Genomic DNA, 11367 nt, shown 5'->3' on the forward strand with positions numbered 1-11367 from the left:
TATATTTCATGTACATCATTCCCTGATAAATCAACTCGTAGGTACTGAATATGAACGAAATCCGTCCAATAGTTTAGTAGAAATCGCTGTACACAGACAGACTAGTACTAAAATTATTATATTTAATGTACATCATTCCCTGATAAATCAACTCGTAGGTACTGAATATGAACGAAATCCGTCCAATAGTTTAGTAGAAATCGCTGTACACAGACAGACTAGTACTAAAATTATTATATTTCATGTACATCATTCCCTGATAAATTGACTCGTAGATACTGAATATGAACAAAATCCGTCCAGTAGTTTAGTAGAATATGTTCTGAATTCATTTCCAGGTATATGAACGAGATAGACTTCTTTGGCAGAACAGACCAGGTCACATAATAATCACACACAATGTGGAGGTTACCCACTGCTCCGAGGAAACTGTCGAAAACTCCACGTACAAGCCCTGGAATCTCTCAATCTTGTGTTCACTCCCATACCAAGAAACATTATACAGAGGAGGAATCCTGGTTTATAAGAAACGACAGGTAAGCAAACGAATTTCCTCCAAATACAATGCAATACAATACAATAAGAAATTAAGCTGTTTTGGGAAGAGTGGATGAAGAAAATATGATGCTGAAACTGATCAAGACGAGGAAAAGGAATTGGTTGGGTCACTGACTGAGAAGAAACTACCAACTGAAGGATGCACTGGAAGGAATGGTGAAAGGGAGAAGAGTTTGGGGCAGAAGAAGATATCAGATGATGGACGACATTAAGATAAATGGATCCAGTGGCGTATGCTGAACCTGGATTTTGGGTGTTCTATTAAAAATATATAGTTGGTCTATCTCGCACAATTATTGTAGGCCTAAGTGAAATATCGGGTCAACATTAACTGCCATTTTTAATATAGAATTTAGTATCATTTATAAATAATAACTATGGGGCGGATGTTGATGACCTAAAAATCTACTTAAAATTATCATTAAAATGCCCTTAAACTAAAGGAAAAATTACATAAAATTAAAAGAAAATGACATTTAAATATTATTCAAAGTACTCGCACCACAACTTCTTAAAAATTAATCACCTCGTTTCAATGACTGCCCTGCAAATGCCGGAGAAAGGAGGCAACTACAAATAACGTTATTCAAAATTGCATTAACCATGGCCAGCAAAATAATCTGTTTGAAGTTCCACAACCCGTTAACTATTCTACAATTTCATATTGTGAAATAGAAAAATGTCTAGTATATTGTTCGCTTTTTCTTTTATATTGTTGCACTAAATTCGGAAGTGGAGGGGTAGGTCTACCCTTATTCACTATATGTAATTTCTCTCCTAGTGGGCGAGAAGAGAATGGCTCTTGCAATAGTAATATACGTTACAAGAGCGGTATGTTGACGTTTTCATGTTCGAGGAAAAGATTGAAAAAGCGAAACGTAGTTGAGCTTTTTTAATTTCCAAGAACATGAAAACAAACATACCGCTCGTGTATCGTACATTATTTTGTGCGAAGATCGTTTATTACATACCTGAAATACGAATTTCTAATTAGTTGCAATGAAATCTCCATGTTGGTTTCTGTTTAATGACGCCAACTTCGGAACACCAAAATATCTTTCTTCCACATTGTTGCTCTAAAATGTTTTCTGTGTTTACTATACTCCAGCAGGCCGTGATATACGTCTGTCTTTTTTTTCCCCCCAGTCTATAAATGCGAACTTAAAACAAACGGTACGGTTATGTAATGATTTATTTTTCATTTTAATATTTTAACAATATTATTTATATAACATATTGCAGTAATAACATCGGCATCTGGAATCTCGTTGATTTTTTCACTGCTTCCTTAATGTTACTTGTATCAGGAATGCAATAAGTTTCGTGGAGTAGTAGACTTTACTTAATTTTTGCAAATATTTAAAAACAATAATTAACATTGCAATTTAGGTGAAATTGCAGTGGTAAGTTTCCAATTTATAATTATTACTATGTTAAACGTCTCTAAAAATAATATGTTAAAAGCCTAAAGCAGTAAAATGAATGTCGCGCTTAAGCGGTAAGAAGAGGGAAATTGTTATGTGTGTTACGTTGGGAATACTGAATGTGGTATTTCACACTTACCGCGTATTGGTTCTGTGCAGAAAACAAGCAAATACGCACGATCTCGCACAAAAGATCTTTTACAGTGTACATTTGCAAGTGCTATTACCATTAAATAAGTAATTTAAATTGTTCACCTGCGCTGGCACACAACTATGAACCCTAGTAAAACCTAAACACAGTAAATTCACTCACACAAACAGTAAACACACACGTCAAACACAATATTTTGTAACAGTTGAGCTGCCTGTATACAGGACGACCTGCGAGCTTGAGAGAAGCGAGTATCCCCACCATGCCACCTTGCGCGCGCAGAGAATTATAGCCGTAACTATCAGCAGGGGATGTTCTTTTGCACGGACAGGACAACCAGACCAGACCTCATCCCACTTCGTCAGGCAGAGCGTACGTTATAAAACGAAAGCCGTTCTGGGGATGGTGTGCACATTCAACCAGCAGGCATTTAAAATATTTAAATGGTAATAAATTAAAATTAGTCTTGAACTATATACGTCAACTTCCAATGAGATTACCACGCATTTAAATTGTGATAAATTAAAATTATTGTTGCATTATATAAAACAACTTAAAATAAAAAATGAGATTACCGAATTTACAGGGTGTCCAGCGCACACCTAGGACATCCGCAATATACGCCCCTGAATGGATCATATGCGGAGACAAAGTGGAAGGCAGAAAATAGAAAAGATTAGAGAAAGCTGGGTTTGTAGTGGAAGACCTGCCCTTGGACAGAACACTATGAATGAATGAAATAATGAATGAACATGTTGTTGTCTCTAGAGTGACTTATGGTCTGTCTAGACAATTATCAATTTTTTTGATGGTGAGGTCGCCCTTTTCCTCAAATTACTTTAAGGGGTTAGGTACAGCTTACAGCAGTAAATTTTTTGGAAATATTCAACATTTTTTCTTCCATTACTATATTTTGTACAATAATGAAAATTGTTTGTGTAAAACACTGTCCTTCTGCTATATGAAAAAAATACTTTTACGGTTAAAAATTTTTTAAAATTCAAAATGATGGCAGTTCACTGTGCAGTGATGAAGCGCTTCCCTCATAACTCATAAACTTGTTAATTTTTTCATATTCTCTCTCTTTTATTTTATTGCTGAAACTCATGTTTACAATATCATTTCAAAAAAGTTACATTCCTTAATAAATAATATATATATTTTTTAATTTTGTGTCAGAAGAAAATACTGATATTTGATCATTTTTAAATTAATTTATTTTTTATCAGACAATGTATTAAAGGTATGGAGGTGATTTTGCATCATATTGTAGATATGATATGCATAAATACACACAAAAAATTTCATCAAAGAATGTTTGATAGTTTTTGAGTTATGAGAGAAACGCTTCATCACTGCACAGTGAACTACCACCATTTTTATTTTAAAAAATGGATGTTTCTATGAAAGAAAACAAATAGCTCATTTTCCACAAATGTAGTGTAATTGTACTGTTATTTGTGTACCTATCCATCAAAAAAGCATATATGCGAGGCATATCAAAAGTCTGAACAAACAAAACCTGTCACTGATCCTTGACCTTACGAAAATACGCTTAGTTCCACAATTTCAATATTCAACAATGGCCGTTTTGATAATCCTAAAACAGTCCACTGACAACCATCGCACAAACCACCCACTTCAGTCCTGCCTCCTTCATGATCCTTAACCAAAACACTCAAATGATATGACTTAACCACAGTCGAGCTTCGTGACTATATACTAGACTGTGGTTAAGTCATATCATACGAAGAGAACATGCATCCATACATAGTTGCTAACAGTGGCGGCTCGTGAAGTTGTGAATGGGAGAGCTGCAGTAGATTTTGGTACACACAAATTTCACTTCTTGATTACCATTACTAATAAGTATAGGACAAAAATAAATGCGCTACATATCGAAAAACCAAAACTTTCTGACTTAGTTGGGAGATGTCTGTGGCATCATTTGCTAATCGCTAAAAAAATAAAACTAATACCATCGATTTCAGTCTGAATTTCTGATCGGCAGACACTCAACATGCAATCTACCAGTTCATTCTGAATTGTCTTAGGGTACGTACACGTTGGAGCGACGATAAACGATAAAAGAAGCAGCGATGCTATATCAGAGAGAATTGAAGCATGCATTGTTATTGAGGTGTGCATATTGGAGTAACGATAAAAGCGAAGATACACGATAAAAGCGACAAAAAAGAAAAGTTTCATTTTCTTCGCTCTTGTCGTTCATATAATCGCTGATTAAGAAAATATTAATCTGTATAATTACCGGTGGTTATCAATGTATCCGAATTTTAATCGATTTATTATTATTTCGGCATATTAAATTAATTATTGTAGATATTGACAAATTGATCAGTTGTGTATTTATTCGTCCTATGTTATGTGATCACAAGAACCAATCACAACACAACGAATTTATACTATCTTTGGGATGAGAAACGGGTTCAATTTTGTACGTATTTAAGTTATGTTAACCTTGAACTTAGCAGCTGATATTTCCTATATATCTTCTTTCATTAAGTAGATGCATAGAATATCTTCTAATGATAAATCAAAATGTTCGCTTCCCGCGTCCTCGTTGCTCCGATATGAACACTTGATTCTTTGATAATACCAAAGCGAAAGCGTCGCTACATCGTTTCTTTTATCGTTTATCGTTGCTCCAACGTGTACGTACCCTTAGAATTACCTTTAAACAGTGGCTCGTTTAGATTACTCACGAACTGTAGCAACCCACGAAATACACCAGGGTTCTTCGAATCGTTTTTTTCATCGCGTCCCCTAAGGGGAAGTTCATATTGGCCACAAAATTTGATACAATCAATATTTTTAAAATAATTTCACGATTTTTTCTCACTTCTTCATTATGTCTGAGAATGTTTGTTTTGTTCGATTCACTTAATTGCGCAGCAATATTAGTTTTGCCTAACATAGCCAATGAAACAACATTTTTCAGGTGAGATTGCGAAGATTCGTGCTTTTTAATTTTTAGGGGCAAATGTCCTAAATCTGTCACACCACTTCTAGTCTATGCAGTATCACCACCGAAGAGGAGGCAACCACAAATGCTCAGCGTAAATTTCATTGTTATACTTCCTTACATATATGCACTATTTCGGCTGGATGAAGCTCGAGTAAGATATAAGTCGGGTAACGAACGACCCTTTAATTTGACTTCATTACATCAATTTTCTCCGCAAGGGAAGGTTGAGAAAAATAAAATTAATATTCTGTAATTCATACACACTCATGCTTGCACATTTGCACTGGTTAAGTTACGGTATTAAGACGTCACACCAAAGTAACACTCAGATATACTGATGGTCAACAATTTTCTAAAACTGGAAAAGAAGTCTCTTTCGTATTTTACGTGCTATATCAAAAGGATTCTACTCGTGCAATCATTTTGAGTTAAGGCAAATATTAGGTTCTGCTGGAGGCTGGATATATACGTAATAATAAGGCAAAAGAGAATATTAATTTCGTTATATTAACTCGATAAGATTCTACAACAATAAGTATGTGAAGAGAAAATAAAAATTTTGTCATTAAGTTTCAAGGGAATAGAAAATCCATTCGACGTAGCATTACAATAGCGGTGTGGGAGGAGAGGAAAGATCTTCCCTTGTCGCCTGGCTCTGCAAGCCACTGCAGCGAAATATGGGTTTTAAACAGCGGCAGTTTCCCTCTGCTTCCCTTCACCTCTCTACCCCCTGACCAAGCAAGAGACACTCTCTATGAGCTGCCCACCCTGCAGATCCCAGGACGACTTTGAATGCAGTGTCACTGCCAATACAGTCGACGCGCAAAAAGATAATGCATAAGATAATAGTACATATTCCCGGCCAGATGAAATATAAAGCAATTTACCAATAAAAGCTGTAACAATTATTCTACAGATTAAAATAAATATTATTTTTATTTTCCTGTCAAAGAGGGAGTGCTGCAGCTCCACAGCTCTTATGGACAGGCCGCCCCTGGTTGCTAACCACTAGGATCGCTACTATCGCCTCATCATAGACAATACGAAATATTGCCGGCATAGTCTATTGTTCCTAGTACCCTCATAACTCAAGCTTCGTGACTGTATATACTAGACTGTAACTTAACTTCGCGGAATATAATCAAATCTTTTTTTTTAAGTTGGTTATTTAACGATGTTGTATCAACTACTAGGTTATTTAGCGTCGATGAGATTGGTGATAGCGAGATGGTACCGTATTTTGCGAGATGAGGCCGAGGATTCGCCATAGATTACCTGACATTCACCTTACGGTTGGGGAAAACCTCGGAAAAAACCAAACCAGGTAATCAGCCCAAGCGGAGATCGAACCCGCGCCCGAGCGCAACTTCAGACAGGTAAGCAAAAGCCTTAACCGACTGAGCCACGCCGGTGGCTTGATCATATCTACAATCCACACCAGGACTTCACAAATGCTCAAAATTGCACGCGCGTAAATAGCCGTACAACGATGTAAAGAGTAGTGCTGTAAGATATCAAATACATCTTCAGCGATTATTGCAGTAAATCTACGGGGCGGAACTAACGGCGGAGCCTGAGTTGAAAGGTTATGTAGTTTAGCGAACGATCTTCTTTTGTTCTAACCTTCAGAATAGTGTTGTTTATATAAATAAAAGGTAATTTCCTAGCATCCGGTACTCTTTACATAGGTCGTTTTTGTGTTTACACAGGGTTCCTTTCTGAAAAGAAAAACGATAAAAATATTTTATTTTGTCGGAAATGAACTACAACCTAACCCAACCTAAGAACACATTATTATAGATAACGAGTACCGGGTACTAGGAAACTGCCAAATAAAAAATGCGTTTGTTAGGCCTGTTTGGTTACGCTACATTAAATAAACAAGATTTTAGATTTGCAAAACATGTAAAGATAATTGTGTGGTATCGATCACTGAACGAAGCTTAACTTTGTTTACTTTAAGTTATATTCAACTTGTAAATGTGAACGATTTTTTTCTGTCCTCAAGTGTACAAAAACAAAATTGCAGTCGAGTATTTCAGATGCTAATTTAAACCATATTCTCAGGGTTTCTGTCAGTCGTACTATTGCTCTGATATAACTAGTATCATCGCAAGAAAAAAACAAGGGAAGAAACATCAATAGGCTACGTTTTATGTTTCTATCAATACAAGAAAACATTAAGTTACCTCAACACACTTTCAGTCAGATATTACGTAATAAAAACAAAATTTGTAAATAAATATGTAACTTACATTTATTTATTTATTTCGCCATCAGATATACAGATACTAACACCCACTTAGTATTGTCTTGTTAATGCACTATATGAAGCACTGATCTACACGAACGTCAACTAGTGGGAAACCCAAACACTATCACACATTACGAAAAAAACTGTCACAGTACCTAACTTCACAGTCTAGTATATAATCATGAATGTTGAGTTTATGAGGGTACTAGGAACAATAGACTGTGCAGGTATTATTTCGCATTGTCTGTACTGAGGCGATAGTAGTGATCCTAGCGGTTAGCAACTATCGATGGATGCATATTTACTACGTATTGAGCTTCGTGACTAAGCTAGAGTTTATGAGGGTACTAGGAACAGACTGTGCAGGTACTATTTCGCATTGTCTGTAATGAGGCGTTAGTAGCGATCCTAGTGGTTAGCAACTATCTATAGATGCATAATTTACTACGTATTGAGCTTCGTGACTATATACTAAGACTGTGGTAAATTCACAGTCTTAGAAGCATACGGAGGCCCATATTGTCACAAAATGGATAAAATTACAAAAAATCAAATAAACGCAAATCAAACCTTTTATTGCTTGGCGGTCACTCTTAACCTTAAGTAAAAACGCTCAAAACGACATTAACTTTGAAATTATGACTTTTATATTTTATCAGCTTTGCCATGAAGAGTAACATAATAGCGGTGTTGGAGAATTTCGACGGTTTTTGCTACTTCCCCCCCCCCCAATTCTTGAGTATACTAATTTCAACCAGTGAGTGGAATATTTGCTTATAGTTCCATTTTACGAAATAATTTAAAAAATATCTCTCGTGTAGCAATATGCAGCATGGCAGAGTATGGCCTGCGATTGCAATTGTTTTTTCTCTCATGATGTTAGAGGAGGCCTAGACATTTGACTATGGAATCCAGGTGCGCAACTGTTGGTAAATTGCTATGAAATTCAACATACAAATAAAGAAAATACCAATGCCAACATTAATTAAATTAGTGATAAAAATACTGTTGGTGCAAGGATAATATTCATTTAATAATGAGCGATAAAGACAAGATAATGTTGGCGTAGAAAAAGTAGTTTATAATAAATAATAAACGCATATTGTTCGTATATATATATATATTCATATATGAGATCTCGCCGTCCTCATTGAATGCAATGACTATAATCAGCCATTCTGTAGATATATCTATTAAATTAGAAATTAACCATTTCTTCGCATTCACTGATGTAAAATCCACACATTTAAACACAGCGTACACAAGGTGGAACTTATTCTCTGAACAGCAACCAGCTTCCATGTCAAAGGGTGTACCTGTAATGGCTATCACTTGAAATATTAGGAATTGGATGAAAATATTCTAGTATACGAGGAATGTTTGAAAAGTTCATATCCCGACTTAGAAATGAAATGATGGCTCATTCACAATGAAAATTAAACATAACGTAAGCGTTAACTTAAGAATATAAACGTTTCGGTAAAATCAAAAAGTCATATCATCATTCACGATGGGAACATAAACATAACAGCAAACATACTTGGTAACCATGGAAACTTAACAACGACGTCATTTCCTCTTATTCTGTATATAAATTCTAAATTATAGACATCAGCTCAAAGAATTTGAGTGACCACAAGGGTCCTGAATACAATAAACATGTACAATATAATGTGATGTGATACATTAGAGAAAAAACAAAGTTAATTGTTTAAGGCAAATATAAGTGGATTAATTGAAATACAGATGATGAAGAGAATCCTTGATAATATTTATAAGGACAGACATTACATAATCAAAAGGAATGTGAAGTTCCTTAAGATAATTCCATGTGAATTTGGAAATAGAACCTCTACTGCCAAACAGCAAACCAATGACAGACCATTGTTTAAGAGGGACGTTGTACTTTTGAGAAAGATACGGCAGACAAGGTTCATATATGGACTTCTTCTCAATATCAACTTCAGTGGCCTGATTTAGGTTTCTTTCGAGACGGATAGTAGTGTCAAGAACAAGATCCCGTTTTAAGCGTCCGTTAATAGCAATAATGTCTGCCCGTCTAAAAGAACCATCTGATGATACACAATGTACTTCATCATGAATCTCCCAATTTAAAGTTTTTAACGATGTCGCCAAAGCATGTCGTACACGATGATGTCTAGCAATGATCAGCAGCTTGCCTTTAGGGCATTGCATACTTCAGCACTCCACGATTGTGTTCTGTTTGCAAATCACGTAAGCATAAGCATGAAAGTTTGGAGTTTGCAAACTTTCATGTTAACGTTTTACGGTAATGTTTATGTCAATGCTTATATGAATCATTGTGAATGATCCCATTTGGTAGCCTGGGCGCAAACTTCTGTGTTTATGTTACGGTTATGTTTAATTTTCATTGTGAATGGGCCTTTATTCCTCAACATAATCTCCCTGAGATTCACATACTTGGCCCATCGGTGTTGCATTGCTGCTCTATAAACAGATGTAATACAGAATATGCAGTAAGGGAGCCTTAAAAAATATTCACATTCATTGTTGGATTTCTTGCTAGATAAATAGAGGCACACCTGATTACGTTCACGACCCAATGAGAACAATTGATAACACTGGGTAACAACGAAAATGTTTCTCTCGATATTTTAATTGTTTCTGGTTCAATTTTTTGCGCTGATTTTAAATCTGTAATTACTTTTTCTGAAATGATAACGGTTCTAGAAATATAACGATATTCTTAATTATGTTTGTTCTACGTTGAAGCATGACTTCTAGAAGTGATTGCAGGAATTCGCCGGACTCTTTCTGTTACGTTTGTGGATATTACATCAGTACAAAGCAGAAGAGGCATAACATAAGACCTGGCACCAAATATTATACAGCTCACAACACTTACTTTGAAGTACCAATACGAGACCAAGACATTTAATGGGCACCACATGTGTGCTGTGGTTCCTGTAATACAACTTTGGAAGGATGGCTACGAGGATCTCAGAAATGTATGCCTTTCGTTGTTCCCAGTGTTTGGAGGAAACCAACCAACCACCATGACAATTGCTACTTTTGCATGTCGATATGTCATCTTTGAAAAATTTAAAACAACCAGGGAGATTGCAGTATCCGGATATCTCATCTTCTATTGCTCTTATCCCGCATGGTCAAGGTTTACCAGTTTTTGAACCACCAACCGTTGACTCAAACGAATTTGTATCGCCATATACCCGTCCCCGGAAGTGACTCAGACTTTAGTGACAGTGACAGTTCCAGCCAGAATCATTATTTTCGAAATCAGAACGAACTAGATGATCTTGTACATGATCTTGAATTATCAAAATCGAAAGCAGAGCTCCTAGCATCCGGTCTACAAGTATGGAATTTGCTTGACAGAAGCAGGATCACAAAATATAGGAAGCGGCATCAAACTTTCACACAATATTACGGGATACAGCCATGATTGGAGATTATGTGTGGGGTTTGGTCAGGGATAGTAATCAGCAACACATCTGCATTTCTAATATACTTAATTCAAGGCTGTTATTGTATAAATATGTATTATCTATCGTAAATATTATATTATATAGTCATTATTCTTTCCGGTAGGCCTAATAAATATGCATATTACTTAAACATATACAGTTAATTTCTCAAAGAACTATTGATGCTACATTGAAAATACTGATATTTCTGAACTTAGCGTGTGTGATTTATCGATATGAAACCAAAAAACCAGAAAAAACAAAAAGTTGCTCAAAATTTGTTACCCAGTGTAATACAAGTGGCGATATGTTTGCAGGTGGGCATCCAGATCCACAACGGCGAGGGTAATCTTGCATACTACGTCTCCTTCCGTTATGCAGCTGATTGGCTATATGAATGGGCTGGAGATGATGTGGACTACATCAGACATAACAGCAGGGCTCAGATTGTGGACCACAAACAAGTGCCCAGGGAATTTTAGTCCATGTGCTCCATGCAAATTGCTAATAAAATTACCCTAGAAACA

The 11367-nt window shown here is 35.9% G+C and overlaps 1 long non-coding RNA gene across 1 annotated transcript; it reads left to right on the top strand.

The window, feature by feature from the left end:
* Window positions 1–344: 344 nt before the first annotated feature.
* Window positions 345–11367, top strand: LOC138698558 (uncharacterized). Its single transcript, XR_011331896.1, has 2 exons — window positions 345–536; window positions 11158–11367. It is a non-coding gene; the product is annotated as an uncharacterized lncRNA (long non-coding RNA).

This window comes from Periplaneta americana, chromosome 4, assembly GCF_040183065.1.
Source record: "Periplaneta americana isolate PAMFEO1 chromosome 4, P.americana_PAMFEO1_priV1, whole genome shotgun sequence".
Lineage (NCBI taxonomy): Eukaryota > Metazoa > Arthropoda > Insecta > Blattodea > Blattidae > Periplaneta > Periplaneta americana.